This window comes from Podarcis muralis, chromosome 1 (assembly GCF_964188315.1).
Source record: "Podarcis muralis chromosome 1, rPodMur119.hap1.1, whole genome shotgun sequence".
Classification (NCBI taxonomy): domain Eukaryota; kingdom Metazoa; phylum Chordata; class Lepidosauria; order Squamata; family Lacertidae; genus Podarcis; species Podarcis muralis.
In genome coordinates, this window is record NC_135655.1 from 39,591,468 (window position 1) to 39,608,560 (window position 17,093).

Genomic DNA, 17,093 nt, shown 5'->3' on the forward strand with positions numbered 1-17,093 from the left:
ATCACACATAAAAATATGCACAATTTAACACTTGATTTTACTTCAAAAGCAAGATTATCTGGCCATCTAAAAACCCAGTTAAAGTATTGTGGAATATTTTATTTTTATTTTTTGTCCTAGGCAATTCAGCTGCCATTGCAGCTGTCCATAAATGAGGACCAGGCTTTGCTATTCTGTGCTTTCACAAGGTATTGTTAGGTCAGCAAAGCCATCAATTAGGCTGTCTGAAGTTTTATCACCAGCACAGCAGCAATAAGTGCTGGCCCAGAAAGAACTTCTGCTCTTCTACAACTCCTGCAGTTTAAGCCTGTAAAGTCAAGGGTCATTTGGAGGTCAGTGCCAGCTGGGGGCGACCTTTTCAACCAAGAGTGGGACACCCAGGGCAGAGAGCATAAGGCAACTTCCAACCATAAACCGGGGCACCTTTCAACTTGATAGAAAGAGGGAATTGCAGGTACATGTGTTTATTATTAGGCCCAAAATAACTTCTTCTCCAATCAGGTACCATAACTAAAGCAGTGTCCGAGTCATCTGAATGTTAGGTAAAGCCCATTATTTGGCAAGGGAAGCCTGGATTTAATTTTGTGGGTAATCCAAAAATAAGTGCTTGCATATTTCCCCATTAAGTTAATGCATAACAACCCACATCAGATAATCTTGTTCAAACTAACCCCAGTGAAATGATTCCCCCCCAAAAAAAATGTTTCTTAATTGCACAGTTTAGTTAAGGCCATTTTCTATAATTCACAAGACCCACTTGTTTTGATCTCTATTGTTTTTATCTCCATTCTCTGTGTTTTTAGAGAACCTTAGTAGTTACGTTCAGGGTTTGTCCAGTATTGTCATTCATTCCTCAGCTAAATGACCCTTAAGAACTGCTAAGGATCATTAGCGATTCCTGATATTCTAAACATACCCATCGCCTCAAACTTAGCTTATTTGTATCGTATAAATTAATAACAATTTCAGTGAGCTTCACATAAAACCCATGATTATTAAAAGTTTGTAAGGTAGTGGAATCTAGCATTTGGGGTTTGGACATAGTCACTGCTCTTCTTCCAGGTTAAGTCCACTTTACAGTAATAGACACCTTTGAAATCAACTCTTCTAATTGTATGCTAGTGGGAATGTCATTTAGTAGATGATGCATAAATGCTCAAAAGACTATATAGGCTACTTTGCATCTTTTTGCTCACTATTTAAATACACCCATTGTAAAAAATAATAATAATACACTGCCTTATAATTAGTCAAAAGCAAATGCTAGGCATTTAAGACTGCTTTTATAGCTTGCTCCTCTAGGTAATAGTGATTTCTGTCGCTGAGGCTATATTCCTAACATAACACTGTGAATTCAAGGCATATTTCTGTCCTCCAAGACAAAGGTCTTTGATAGGGCTTAATTTGCTTAGCTGCTTTCCAGTAATGTTGCTACACTGACCAAACAGGGACTGACCTGAGCCTTCTGCAGCTAGCATGCCTTTTATCAGCTGAAGTTAACACCAACAGAGATTAACAGAAAAGCCTGATAAGACTGTTTTCTCTTCAATGAGCTTCTAATGATGTATGCAGATGGCAAGGTTTAAGGAATGAAACAAGCATGTACTGTACTTGGATTGGTAACACACAACAGATTCCCCTCCACTTTGAGCCTTGCTGACCCTTGCTTTCTTCAACCTAGCCACTCATAAGGTAAATTAAATTGCTTTTTCAGTTTTTATTTCAGCTCCAACCACTTTTTATTATTTACATCTGGTGGTCTCCTTATTTATGTCCCTTTCCACTTCCTTACAACACTCCCTTACTCACAGGACTGCAATGCATTATGGTTCTTCATTCTCAGCAGGAGAACACTACACTGTCTTCAAACAAATAATTAAGGGGAAGGTTAAAGGGGTTCACCTAAAGGTCATATCTTTGGAAACTCGTCAGAATGTATACATTAATTTAAAAAGGGGGGCATCCTCTTTAAGATTATTTTTTTTTAAAGGGAGTTTACACAACAATACAGAAGACTTGGACAATTCATAATCCTTTGACCAAAGGGATACAAAACTGGCTTTTATGAACATACACAATTAAAAACCCTAGCCTGTGGGGCTAATGTTAATTAATTCAACAGGTCAACAGGACAGAAACTTGGGAAGAGGATTTTGAAAATCTGCTCGGCACTTGTGTATTCTGTGCATGTGCCAGTCACACATTTCCTAAAATGTAGCACACCAACACACACACACGCACACACACACACACACAAAAAGAGAGAGAGAGAGACAGACAGAGAGAGAGGACTACTGTAGCCCAGAATTTATCTGTGTGAGAGCTGCTAATTGATTCAACAGATATTTTTTAAGGAAACAGTGGAAGCCCTAGGTCAGTGGTTCTCAAATTTGGGGCAGGCCCCCCTGGGGGTACAAGTCATCTGGAAGGGGGTATTCAAAGTTCCAGGGATGGAGATGATTCCACAAGATGCAGAACAAAAGCCACTTGCCTCCAAACAACAAACATTTTAATACTGCAGTCACCAAAACTGCTGTAGTAACCAGGGAACTTGAAAAGAAGCACACAGAAGCTTCCGGTCTCAGGAAATCGTCATTCTGCCTTGAGTGGCTGGTTTTAGGAGGAAGACAATGTTCTAGATGTCTTCTAATGCCAGCATGAGAAGTGTGCCCTAGTTCACAGATCCTTACAAACACAGCAGTGCTGTGCTCAAAAATTCTGCGTGCTTTCCTGCCAAATAAATGGCTGCCCATTTATAAATAAATGGCACCCCAAATGTTTGGAAGACAGTGTTCAGCGTAGAAAGGGCTGGGCAAGTTCACCATAACTGGCAATGGCCTCCAACTGTGAAATGCTCTCCCTAGAGAGGCTCACATGGCACCCACATTCATGTTTTTGTGGTAAAGGTAAAGGTAAAGGTACCCCTGCCCGTACGGGCCAGTCTTGACAGACTCTAGGGTTGTGCGCTCATCTCACTCTAGAGGCCGGGAGCCAGCGCTGTCCGAAGACACTTCCGGGTCACATGGCCAGCGTGACAAGCTGCATCTGGCGAGCCAGCGCAGCACACGGAATGCCGTTTACCTTCCCGCTAGTAAGCGGTCCCTATTTATCTACTTGCACCCGGGGGGGCTTTCAAACTGCTAGGTTGGCAGGCGCTGGGACCAAGCAGCGGGAGCGCACCCCGCCGCGGGGATTCGAACCGCCAACCATGCGATCGGCAAGTCCTAGGCGCTGAGGTTTTACCCACAGCGCCACCCGCGTCCCAGTTTTTGTGGTACAAGGGAAAGAAAAAAACTTTATTCTCCCAAACCTTTAAATAATTTTAACAACCTTTTAATATCTTTTGTCATCATTTTTAGCACTGTCGTCTCTACTTGAACTTTCCAGTGTAGTTTTAGCTTCTCACTGTGTAAATGAATTGTTTTACTCGCTGTTATTCTTTTGTGGTGGTTTGGCTTTTAGTGTGAATTTGTGTATTTGGTTTTTTTTGACAACACTACAAGCACACTACAGGTATAAGCATACTGGAGCTCTGGAAAAGGAATTGACTGACACTTTCCCAAAACCCTCTTTTGCTTTCACCATCTTAATGTTCAAGAGGGATTGTGATAGAAATACAAGCTCCACTGACGAAGAACGTAAGAAGACCCTGACAGATCAGGGCCCAGCAGCCTGTTCTCTCAGTGGCCAGCCTGTAGGTTCCTAGCCAGAACCAGCTGTTTATATAATGGAATATGGGTGATGTTCTGACAATTAAGAAGGGCTATAATGTGTGCCCCTTTCATGGATCACTGCCTTGCCGTGGCGAAGGGGCTTGAATAACTCAGAGAAGCTATGAACTATGCCGAGCAGGGCACCCAAGATGGACAGGCCATAGTGGAGAGTTTTGACCAAACGTGATCCATAAAGAAGGCTGATGGCCGAAGAATTGATGGTTTTGAATTATGCTGCTGGAGGAGACTCTTGAGAGTCCCATGGACTGCAAGAAGATCAAACCTATCCATTCTTAAGGAAATCAGCTCTGAGTGCTCACTGGAAGGACAGATCCTGAAGCTGAGGCTCCAATACTTTGGCCACCTCAAGAGAAGACTCCCTGGAAAAGACCCTGATGTTGGGAAAGATGGAGGGCACAAGGAGAAGGGGACGACAGAGGACGAGATGGTTGGATAGTGTTCTCGAAGCTACCAGCATGAGTTTGACCAAACTGCAGGAAGCAATGAAAGACAGGAGTGCCTGGTGTGCTCTGGTCTATGGGGTCACGAAGAGTCGGACATGACTAAACGTCTAAACAACAACAACAATAACGGGTGTGATGCACTTGGTAAAAGCTATTGGGGTTGTGGTAATTTAAGAGCACTAGATTAGCTGCTGCAAAACACAGAAGCTTTCTGAGCTGAGCTGAGTCAGGAATGAATAGGCAAACTCGGCCCTCCAGATGTTTTGGGACTACAACTCCCATCATCCCTAGCTAACAGGACTAGTGGTCAGGGATAATGGGAGTTGTAGTCCCAAAACATCTGGAGGGCTGAATTTGCCTATGCCTGGTCTATGGACATAACTCAAACCCAGCTGAAAGACATGGGATGATCGCCAATGAAGCCATCTAGAACTTGGTGGCTTGGATGAAGATGATACCCTGCAAACATGAATAAGTAGTCTACTGATGTAACCATAGATGATTCTGAGAATAATTTTATTTCTCCATTCTGAAAAAGAATATCTGCTGCTTGTTGAAGAACAGATGTTGAAGTGGTAATTCAAGGAAATGGTGAAAGGAGTAAAAGTGTCAGGTGAAAGTAAAAGTGAGAATCCAGTGATCCAGGATAAAAGGATCCCAAGTATTAACAATGTTTAATAATATTGAACTAAAGAGCTGGATGAAATGGTGAGGGAATCAAAGGTTCCACTTGGAAGAACTGATGGCTTGATCTAGTTTCAAAGGACATCAGACTAAAACTAAAAAATAATTCTCACAATAGCACAATTGTACAGGTTGGTACTATGATAAAGGGCACTGATGTATTGCACCCTCTATTCCCCCTACACCAACAGTCATGTATCCCTTACCAGTATTATTAAAATTCACAAAAGTAGTTAAGATGCTTAACAGGAAAATGTCACATGGGGAAGAAGTCTTTAAAAACTGATCTGCCATTGGAGATTTGTTTCCTCCCACCATTGAGACTCATGTTCTTTTTATGTACCACTCAGAGAAGTTGACCATATTTGCTGCCTTCTTTTAAGTAGAACAGAAAAGCTGCATTGCTGGTGGTACAGTAGGTATCCTATCACACAGCCTTAGGTACAGTAGACACCACTTGCAGCTGTTCTTGGATGACATGGCTGTAGAAATCAGCAGTAATGGCACTGCAACAAGAAGTGTAGATGCCAACATTATGTGTATCAGTACTAATGATGCTTGGAAGTGCTATGGTCAGAATGAATGCTGATTGTGCTACAGGCATTCACACCAATGAAATTGTTGTAGGCGGATCTGGTGAAAACTTGACAGTTATGAGCGATGAGTCCTAGGAATGGTGTTTAATGTCTGTAATGGACAATATGAATCCCAAACAGGATCTTAAGAAATCACATCCAAGTAAGTATAGAAGTAGAAACAAAAGATGGCCTATATGAAGAACAGAAGGATCTCTCAGCCCATTTTCCACAATAAGTGATTTCCCCCCTTTGATTTACTAAAATTTGAATTAAGATCAACAACTTAATTGTTCATGAGCCACTGAATAGCCTTCAAAAGGGTTATTACTTTTAACCATTACCACCATTAGAGACTAATCAGAAACTTATACATGGAATTTTCTGGATTCCTTTTCCATTGCCCCCTAGTTTTTAATTCAAGTAGAGCCTTTGGAGATATTCATTTTCCAGCACTAAAAGAGGGAAAGGAATAATTTTTGTTCATGAATAGTAGTGTGCGAAAATGGTGATAATTCATTCACAATATGTAAGAAGCATTTTTCCTCAGGTTTTTGTTCCAGCTCACTGTATGGCACTGACATTTTCAGTAGAGGGCTGGCATGACTTAAGCATGCAAAACAAATCCAAATTTGTTCACTTTTAATGGAAAAATTAATCTTTGGCCAACTGACATTTCAAAATTTGGAATGTACATATGACATGGGTCCTGCTGAGAAATTTAATCATTTTCAAATTGAATCGAATCCATTTTTTATTAAAAAGTCACCCTATTTTTCAGCAAAACACTTATGATAAAATTTAAATGGTCATAGTGCATGAGGAAAGAACTGTAGTATTTTATTTTAAAGATATCATAGATTTGAATAGAAAAAGCTTCTGAATTATATGTGAAACCTTTGTGTGCCCAGTCTTCATGAGCTCTTACCCCACCACACTCCATTTGTAAGTGAAGCAAGAACATAAATTTCTTTGCCACATTTGGTTATAAACAGATACTCTCACTCACATAAGTAAAACAGTTATTCCTGGACTGTAATCCTAGAGTGGGTTTCAACTAACTTTTACTCAGAGTACATCCATTGAAATTAATAAACCTAACTAAGATAGGTCCTTTAATTTCAATGGTTCTACCTTGAGTAAGTTTAGCTGACTAACACCCCTAAACACATTTACCATGGTTGCTTTGCCTATGCCCCTTTGGTTTTCCTTGGTGCCTTGACATAATTTGAACATTGTGTTGAACTATATTGAATATTGAATAAAGGCAGTCTGTGAGCTGATTTCTCAATCATTCTCTTAGAAACATAGAAGGTTGGGCATTTGCCCAATACTCCAACTGACTCATACAAATTAATGCAGCTGTGTCTGGGAACAGTCTTGCATGGTGATCTTGTGCCATAAAACCACACATTACCATGGCGAAAAGAAAGAAAGCGTGTATGGTTTTCACATTTCTAGTATACATAAATATAAGGCATTTTCATTGACATTATTCGGGGAATTGTGCTTCCACATTCATTTATACCACAATGCTATGTATGTTTTTTCAGAAATAAATACCCATCTTCAATGGAACTTACTTTCGAGTACAATAAATAAGAATGCCATTGTGAGATCGATGCACTTGATGCTGAAAAGTTCCAATGAAATCCTCTATGCCCAATATAGCACCCAACAGTTTTCTATACCTATGTAGGCATACTGACCCTTGGTCATCTTGCTATGGTAACCTACCAACATTTTATTCCATGTTGAGCTCTTTGTCAAAAACAACTTATTTCACAAAATGTCAGGCTAACATCATTTGATGACTCTGCTATGCAAAAGAAAATAATTAAATAGACCCTAAGCTACTTGTTGAAATACTGTACACACACTTTCTAAAATGAAAATTGAGATTCCCAGAGTTCTTTTCCAGGTACCAAATATTCAATTTCATGTGAATTTCTTTTCATGCAGTATCAAATGCTGATGAACAGCATTTGGCATGAGCTATTATGGCTACTTGGTAATATTTTGACAGGCTTAAGCATTTGCAAACCATATATTGTTCTGATGCGCTTAACATGGCATAGAGTAAATCTGTTAAACGTTCATAGATATTTGTCTATGTGTTATTATATTTGCAGGGTATTATGGCACTTTGAAACACGTAAATCCTAGGGCCCCACTCCCCCAACGCCCTATCTACTGCAGGAAATATGCAATTTTCACTTCAGGAAACTAAAACTCATATATTTATTGCATCTATAACTGACAAATTCCAGGACTGTTCAGCTGATTTGCTTCTTCTGAAACGCAAACATGAAATTTAATCTCTCTTCTTTTGGCACATATTTGTAATGATAGTAGTGTTACTATTGGAGGTTTCCCTTCATAGTAGTCATGAATATTGTGCATTCTATGAAGCCATAGTGGCTATACAGCATGTATTTTAGAACAGGCTGCCAAATATTTCTTGTACAGTGGTGCCTCGCAAGACGAAAAGAATCCGTTCCGCGAGTCTCTTCGTCTTGCGAAGCAAGCCCATTAGCGGCTTAGCGCTATTAGCGGCTTAGCGGATCAGCTGATAAGCGGCTTAGTGGATCAGCTGATAAGCGGCTTAGCGATCAGCTATTAAGCGGCTTAGCGGCTCAGCTGTTAAGCGGCTTAGCGGATCAGCTGATAAGCGGCTTAGCGGCTTGGGAAAAAGGGGGGGGGGGAGGGAAAAAACCTGTAGGAACTCGCAAGACATTTTCGTCTTGCGAAGCAAGCCCATAGGAAATTCGTTTTGCGAAGCACCTCCAAAACGGAAAACCCTTTCGTCTAGCGGGTTTTCCGTCTTGCGAGGCATTCGTCTTGCGGGGCACCACTGTACTAAAAAGGAATACTAGGGGCTGAATCTACTTGTGTATGGTGCCTAGTATTGAAGAAACCTTAGGAATGAATGCAAGCCAGATACTATTCATGCATTCTCCAAGCCAAGAGTCCACATAATTGGGCTGGCCTCGGTTGGTCAATCATTATTTGTGGTTTCCAGCAACACCACCTCTTCCCCAAGTCCTCTGCACACTCCAGGATTTGAAAGCAGTATCAATCTCCAAAGCCTGGTATGAAGTTGAGAGGCTGACCCCTTCCTTTCCCTTAAGTTCTCTACGCAGGCCAGAGAACACGAGAGTGGTGCAGGGTATCGCTCTCCTACACCCAGCAGGATCTATTTCTCCTGGACTTTTGCTTCTATGATGTGTGAAGAGCTTGGGGGGGGGGGTAAACATTACATCCTTTATTCTGTTTAAGAAACTAGGAAAAGGTGGTCACTAGGAAGAGAGTCATGGCCCTAACTAGCCACATTTCAATCGGTGTGCAAAGTTGAACAACATTCTACATGCAGCCTCCCCTACTGAATGCAAGCGCAATGAGGTATATGCCTTGTTCATTTTAAGTGAACTGTATAATTTCACATTGTGAAGTTTTAAGGATCTGGATGAATATTTTGGGTGCATCCAAAGAGCTACCCTTAGACATACTTAAAGAAATTTGGGTATGCCTTGTGGGGGGGGGCATTTCTTTTGAATAACAACTCTCAATACCATATCCCAATTCTTTTTTTTAAAAAAAGTATCATTATTTGCAAAAGGAGTGTGGAGTGGGTGCACGATTTGAGAAAGACTAGCCCAGCATGCAGAACTGGTTGAACATGGCTCTTTGGACACAGGGCTTTGCGTATGAAAGATATCTATGTCACATCTTTCCAGTGACTCAGAATAATGCCAGGTTTCCCTCCCAATAATACAAACAACTTGGGAGGAGTTATTTTTTTCATTGGTACTGTGGGAATTAACCCCCTGCCTTCCTCTTTAACATTGTCTTCAATCCTGCTTGGGGGCTACAGCAGCAGGAACTATTTATTTACAGAATTAACCACATGTGTAGCTTGGCCCTAAATGTGTGATTTTTGAGTGGCCTACAGAAGAGGCTTTTCTGGAGTACTGGAATACAAAGTATTAAATTAACATTTTTAGTTTAATTTACAGTTTACAGTGTATTTTATATTTTATACCTTTCAAACAATCCTTAATTATTAAACACACATTTCTTTTTCCTGGCTACTAATCTCAGTTCATTTCATTCTTTTCTCTCAACAGAATTACGGTAGGTATCCATTTCCATGTATATAGTTTTATAACAAAGGATGATACACATCTTTCTTTAGGATGACTGTGCCATACCAGGCTACACGACATTCTTTCTGTTCGTATATTTAAAGCTGCTTTAAATCACTTGGCTACAAACAAGTCCAAAAGGCTATTAAGTAAATAAAACTTGAAAACTCAGAGAAAGTTAGAAGACTTCATTTACTTGAAACAGTTTTTACTGAAAATTTTGTGGGCATTCAAAAAAAGATTAGGATACCTTAACAATGGCAATGACTGATTCATGACTAGATGGGCACTATACTCTCTTATGGTACCAAAGTGTCTTATGATACCACAGATGGTCAATGCAAAACAACAACTTCTTCTTCTTCTTCTTCTTCTTCTTCTTCTTCTTCTTCTTCTTCTTCTTCTTCTTCTTCTTCTTCTTCTTCTTCTTCAACTTATACTTCTGTAGTGCCTGCCTGCACTACAGAAAATACTAGTATCCCTGTGATAGTGTGCCTACAAAAACATCATTATTTAGGGTGGGTGTTTTTTCGTTTTGTTGTAAAGCACTACAAAGTTCCAAAATTCCTATTACGGCAAAACTTTTATTACACCAACTAAAATGTAACAAAATTGTGTGCAAACTTTTGAGTTCACAAGAACTCTTTATCATGCTAGTTCCCACTTCCTATGGGTCAACGTTTACAGATGGACAGAATTGCCCACCTGTCAATTGCTACCTATCATAGTACAAAGCAGGTTGCCAGAACTACTGATCAGTGGCAACTTTCTTTGATAACCTGCTTTTAGTGTCAATCAACTGATTAGTGCTAGGAGTGCACTTTCAAAGTCATCATTGGCAGTTACAGGGAGTCCCTTTGAAGTACTTTTGGTGCACTAAGGAGTTTCTAATAGGGAAACATAGTACAGTCCTAAATTGGGCATTCCTAAACTTCCCTTGGAACTGTTCCTATAGAATTGAGTTTATTTTGCCTTATTTTAGTGAAGAGGGAAGAATGGGACTGGTATATATCTGAAAAAGATATGAGAATGTAGGCAATATCGACATTTTTACTGCAATGCATCCGAGCGAGCTTGGGTTAATATGCTTCCATTTTTAATCCTGTTGCATGCTTTTATAAGTATTTGTATAGTTTCTTCAGCCTAAATGTTTAATATCAGATGTGAGAGGTATTCCTAGGTATTTAAAGCTACCATGGGCTCTTGGACTGGGCTATTTTTTATTATTATTATTATTATTATTATTATTATTATTATTATTATTATCATGGTTTGCAATACAAAAATATATATCATAATAACAGACAAAAGCAGTAACCCCCCACACATAATGCAATAACCCTGCCCTCCCATTGAAATGGAAATTGTGAGACACAAAATGTATACATTACCTACAAGAGAGACATAAAACTTTGATTCACAAAGTGAAAAGCAGTATATAATTTTTTGAAACAAACCAACAAAATGTATTCAGCTTCATGTAGCAAGGGCCAGGTTTAGGATTCAGAGAACTGAGCTATAGTTAGCTTAGTGTACGCAGCTAAAATGAAATTTACACAAAACACATGGACTTGGCAAAACCACTGCCCCTGGCTCCCCCCCCCCTTCTCTTTTGGCCAAGATTCAAGCATGGATACATTCATACATATTTGGATGCATACCGGTACATATCTATAGCATCAGGAAACCACTGAAAGGCATAGGCCGAGTACTGAAATGCTACTTTGTTTTTTAAAATGAAATTTTAAACTCCAAATCTGAATTTCTGTCAGCAACATTAAGATGTGGAAAAGAAAATGCACATTTGCCTCTCAAAATCTGGTCCAGCTCTATGCATTTTTCAAGTCCTTTTCCTGCATCTCTTGTACCAATATGTTCACTCATAACACCAGATAGAGAGGTTCCCAGTGACCTCTGCCAACATATATACTAGGAAGCCATGAGATGGAGCCAAACTATAGGGTTCTGTGTAGGACTCAATGAAGTTAGGTGAAACAATTCCTGGAAATATGGTGTGTAGCAGAACCCTACACATTATTTACTTGGACGTAATCCCACTATTTAATAGGATTTAATCCCAACTCAATGTGCACTAGATTGAATCTTTAGGCTATAGTCCTACCTGGCAATCTTACTGAATTCAGTGGGACTTACTTCTGAGTAGACATGTATAGGATTATGCTGTTATATTAGTGTCCCAGTTTTATCAGGAACATATATGTGCCATATACTCTGTCTCAAACGAAAGACTTTTAAGACAAACACTGCTAATAAATTGTCTAATTATAACATGCTGTGGAATTCTCATAGCTATTTAATGTATATGTGCTTCTTTTTTTTTATTTTCTGGCGGTTTTAAAAAAATTGAACAGCACAATGCTACGTGTGTCTACTCAAAAGTAAGTCCTGCTGTGTTTACTGGTGATTGTTCCCAGGAAAGTATGAATACAATTGCAGCCTAATATAGCTATAAGACTGAACAGTACAAGTCCATTTTGCATTAAAATTATAATAATATAATGGAATAATCCACCATCCTGGATTATAAATATACTACTGTGAATCCCCACAGTGAATAAATAACCAGTTGCAGAAATAAATAAATCTCCTAATATTAAGTGTAATAAAGAATTGCTACTACAGAAAGACATTGACAGACACCGATTTCCGTTATGAGCTTTCAAGAATTTTTAACCTATGTAGAAAATTATTTTTTATTTCCCCTGGAAATCTGAATGGTAATAAACACTATTCTGTGAATGTAATCACATCTGATGCCACATAACAAAACATCTCAGCAGGTCATGTTTTCCAAAGTAATGTCTGCTTCCTTTCTATAATACCATTAGATTATTCATAAGCAGTTATTTATCACACTGTAAGAGAGATCTTTCATAGGTACTTGAAAGGAAGGGAGGAGACAAACAGAAAGAGTTCCTTAGCTATTCACATCTTAAAGATAAAATGCTAAGTCAATAGACATGTTGTAGTATATTGCCTCATCCTGCACATGATTTATTGCAGATGAGAATCAACTAGAAACCGAATTACTTTGAAAGTTTTACTGCTGATGTTAAAATTCCAGGTCTGTATACATACATTTTTATAGAGTCACTAAGTACAGCTTTTGCAAATTTGAAACCTCTTATTTTGAGGTTATGTACATTGGAATAACCACTGCATAAAACAGAGAGCTTTCATATAATTCTTAAACTGACCACTCAACCATTTATGTTGCTGTCATAGCTTAAATTTTTTTGGGGGGGGGGACCCCATATTTTTGTAGCATTTAGACAAATTATTGGCAATTGTGCTTATTCCAAACCAGATTAGGTTTTTGAATGTTTTATATAAACAATTACAAAGGGATATTCATTTTGAAAGCTAGTATCTGTTTGCTTTTTGGTATTTATGATAAAATTTGATGAAATTTAAAAGCACTTTCAGAGGAAAATAAGCTTAGTAATAACTTTTCCCAAATGTGTAAGCATGCTTAGAAACACCTGCTAGATACATTTGAAGAGATCAAGGTGCTCTTGCATGTCTTGTATTATAGGTATCTCTGATTAGCTTGTCATCTACTCTGAAGAAGATGTAGCCCAATTCTCCTATGCTGTATAGCAGGCCAGCTGTTAGCTGTCTGTCAAGCACCTAAAGTGGACAAGTAGTCCAGGAGCAAAAATGTCACTCCTTTGATCTGGCAAGGAGCAGCTGCTGATTTATAGAGTAGGACTTTGTTCTTCCGTTCTATTTTACTTTCTTTCCTAAGGCAGAACCACAAAATCCAGGAGAAAAAAAAGTGCCGTTCTCTGCAACATCAACAAGCTCTGACAACTGCAACAGGGTTTTTCTTGGCCCTAACAAAGCTCTCAGGCATCTCCTTTGACGCTCACCTTTCCCTCCCCCCTTCTTCTTTTTGCAATGCGGTAGTTATTGTTTAATTCAGCTTCTGTAAATGGAATGGACTGTGGCCAGCAAGCCTGGGGCATAAACACACCTGTATGAAAGAAGTCTTATTGTAGCAACCATCTACATCCAACCTGCACATGCACTGCTGGTTCTTGAGTTCAGAAACTATGCTCCATTTTCCTGACAGCAAATTTTGCCCTAAGTAAACTATGTTTTTTGTATCCACTGTCCTGTCTTGACCATGCTTGTGCATTTTTCCATAGCTATTAAAATCTTCAAATCTGAAGGCAAAAGGATCAAGGCATGGAAATATATATTTTACCTGCCTGTCAACTCAGTGGACTTCAGGAAATTTGTTATGAACATCCCCAAGTCTTTCAAATCTATAGCCAACGCCAACAAAAAGGAACTCCATGCTGAAAAATTGACGGGTATTGATCTTTAAGGTGTTCATGCTAGTTTAGGGACATGGTTAATATACGAGCAGCCACAAGCAGGTAATGATACAGAATTGATTTATTAAGGATTATTAGGGGAAAGAACTTTATAAGGAGTTGGTTTTAATACAATAAAAATATTGAAACTATGACCTGGCTTGACCCCTTAGGGTCAGCTGGTTTAAGAAACAGATCACCTTTTATGAGGTGCTGAGTGATCCTCTTTCTCCTCTAGAAGTTAAAGAGCACTATTTAAAGAAATTCCTTTATAGGAATCGGGCTCTTAATATCTTTATTGGCTGTTCCTGATTTTTTAAAGCTACAGATTTTAAAGTTACAGAAGTGAGCATTGCAGAGAAGTTGGACACAAACCTCTATACATTAGTAGTGCAGAGAATATATATATATATATATATATATATATATATATATATATATATATATATATATATATATATATGTATCATGACTAACTTAAGTGTCATTGATTTCAATGGGTCTAAGTAGTCTGGATCTAATCCTACAAATGAACAACTATAGGCACAACCTACCGTATTTTTCGCTCTATAAGGCGCACCAGACCACAAGACACACCTAGTTTTTGGAGGAGGGAAACAAGAAAAAAATATTCTGAATCTCAGAAGCCAGAACAGCAAGAGGGATCGCTGCACAGTGAAAGCAGCAATCCCTCTTGCTGTTCTGGCTTCTGGGATAGCTGCGCAGCCTGCAATCGCTCCATAAGACGCACACACATTTCCCCTTACTTTTTAGGAGGGAAAAAGTGAGTCTTATAGAGCAAAAAATACGGTATTTACTTTCCTAGAGATGAAGGGGAAAGTTTTAGGAAGACTAGACAGGTAAACAGAGAGATACAACAGCCATAATGATTTCTCAACGTGTGACAATTTTTCAGATGCGTATGTGCATGTTATCCTTTTCAGTCTTATATATCTTATTTGTTTTGAAAGAAGGCAGAAAAATAATTTAAGTACAGTGGTGTCTCGCAAGACGAAATTAATCCGTTCCGCGAGTCTCTTCGTCTTGCGGTTTTTTCGTCTTGCGAAGCAACCCCATTAGCGGCTTAGCGGCTATTAACGGCTTAGTGGCTTAGCGGCTATTAGCGGCTATTAGCGGCTTAGCGGCTATTAACGGCTTAGCGGCTTAAAGAAAAAGGAAACAAACTCGCAAGAACTTGCAAGACGTTTCGTCTTGCGAAGCAAGCCCATAGGGAAATTTGTCTTGCGGAACGACTAAAAAAACGGAAAACTCTTTCGTCTTGCACGTTTTTCATCTTGCAAGGCATTCGTCTTGCGAGGTACTACTGTATAGCAGTGGGATAAGTGTCAGTGTTTGTAAAAAGCAAAAAAAAGGGAGGTCAGAACCCCCAAAAGGTAATTCAGCAGAATTCTTTGCAGTGTTCACCAGAACTTAGTCTGTTCCCCAGCAGTAAGGAATTGTCACTATGGTATGAAAGTCACTGGAACTCTTATGCATAGAGGTTCCACCCCTTGCTTCATTGGAGAGTTACCCCTCCACTGAAATTAATGGGAAAGACTTTGCAAGCGATGTAACTATATGCATATTAGAGCACCCCATTAGTATCCGAGATATCCTTTGATATCTGCCAATTCTGCATCTCCTTTGGGAAAGCCATCAACTCTTGAGGCCAGTAGATGTTTACCTCCGCCAACCTCTCAATAATTGTTTCCCGAGTCTTCTGAGTGCCAGTAAGTCCCCTCATTCCTTTAGAAATCTTGGTCACTTAACCTGACATAAAGCAGTAATATTTGTCTTGCACAGCTCCCCATTACTTCATTTATGCTCTGCAAAATATAGTGTTGATTCATCACCAGAAACAAATACAAAGGACAGCTTCACAAGAAGTAGTGTAGCATAGTGTAGACTGAGCTATGAATTAGGAAGCCTATGGTTCAAATCTCACCTCTGCCATGCATGGTTCAGGTAGCCTTAGTAAGCTGTTGTGCGACATCAGGTGCTAGACATGGGCGTAGCCAAGAGGGGGCAGGGAGGGGCAGCTGCCCCCCTAAATCTATAACAATCAGTAAAAATACATAACAAACTGAGGTTCTTTTCCCCCAACAAAAGGCCTGCCCCCCTAACAAAAATCCTGGCTACGCCCATGTCATATTCATAGTAGACATATAGAAATAAATTCACTTAAGTAACTTGAATCTATTGATTTCAGTGGGTCTGCTCTGAGTATGACTACCATTAAATATTACTGATTGTCTCATTCAATGCCCCATCATCTGCAATAAAGCCATTTATTGATTGCATTTACTATCTGCCCTTCATCACACAGTTGCAGGGCATGGTACATAAAGAAATATACAGATCTAAAATACACAACAGCAAAAAGATATAAAAATAATTTAAAACCACATTAAATAACATCTCAAGGAAGGAGGTGACCATATTCAATTAAACCAGTTCATCCTCCCCTAAAAGGTCTAGGGGCAAAGGAGTGCCTCTTCATCTGTCAATGAAAAGCAGATCATTTCACTGCAAGATGTAGCTTAGAGAGGATGGCATTGCATAAGGTAAAGGGACCCCTGACCATTAGGTCCAGTCGTGACCGACTCTGGGGTTGCGGTGCTCATCTCGCTTTATTGGCCGAGGGAGCCGGCGTACAGCTTCCGGGTCATGTGGCCAGCATGACAAAGCTGCTTCTGGCGAACCAGAGCAGCGCACGGAAACGCCGTTTAACTTCCTGCTGGAGCGGCACCTATTTATCTACTTGCGCTTTGACATGCTTTCAAATTGCTAGGTTGGCAGGAGCAGGGACTGAGCAATGGGAGCTCACCCCGTCACGGGGATTCGAACCGGCAACCTTCTGTTCGGCAAGTCCTAGGCTCTGTGGTTTAACCCACAGCGCCACCCGCGTCCCATCCATTGCATAGGCTATCACATAGTTGTCTCTAAAACTTTGCTAGGTAGTGGTGTCACAAGGAGGTGGTGGAGCCACAGTTGATCCTAATACCCAGCCATGTTGATATAAGAGAAGACATTCCTCCAGATATTGAAGTTATTTAGGGCTAACTGCCCAACCCTACAGGCTAATGCTTTGTACACTAGCATACCCTATATATATGTGAAATAACAACAGCGACAACAACGGAAATGACAAAAAGATAAAGTTAGTGGA

At 39.7% G+C, this 17,093-nt stretch overlaps 1 protein-coding gene across 15 annotated transcripts in view; it reads right to left on the reverse strand.

The window, feature by feature from the left end:
- The window catches only part of MEIS2 (Meis homeobox 2), a 230,236-nt gene that overhangs the window by 6,737 nt on the left and 206,406 nt on the right, over positions 1-17,093 (reverse strand). The window lies entirely within an intron of this gene.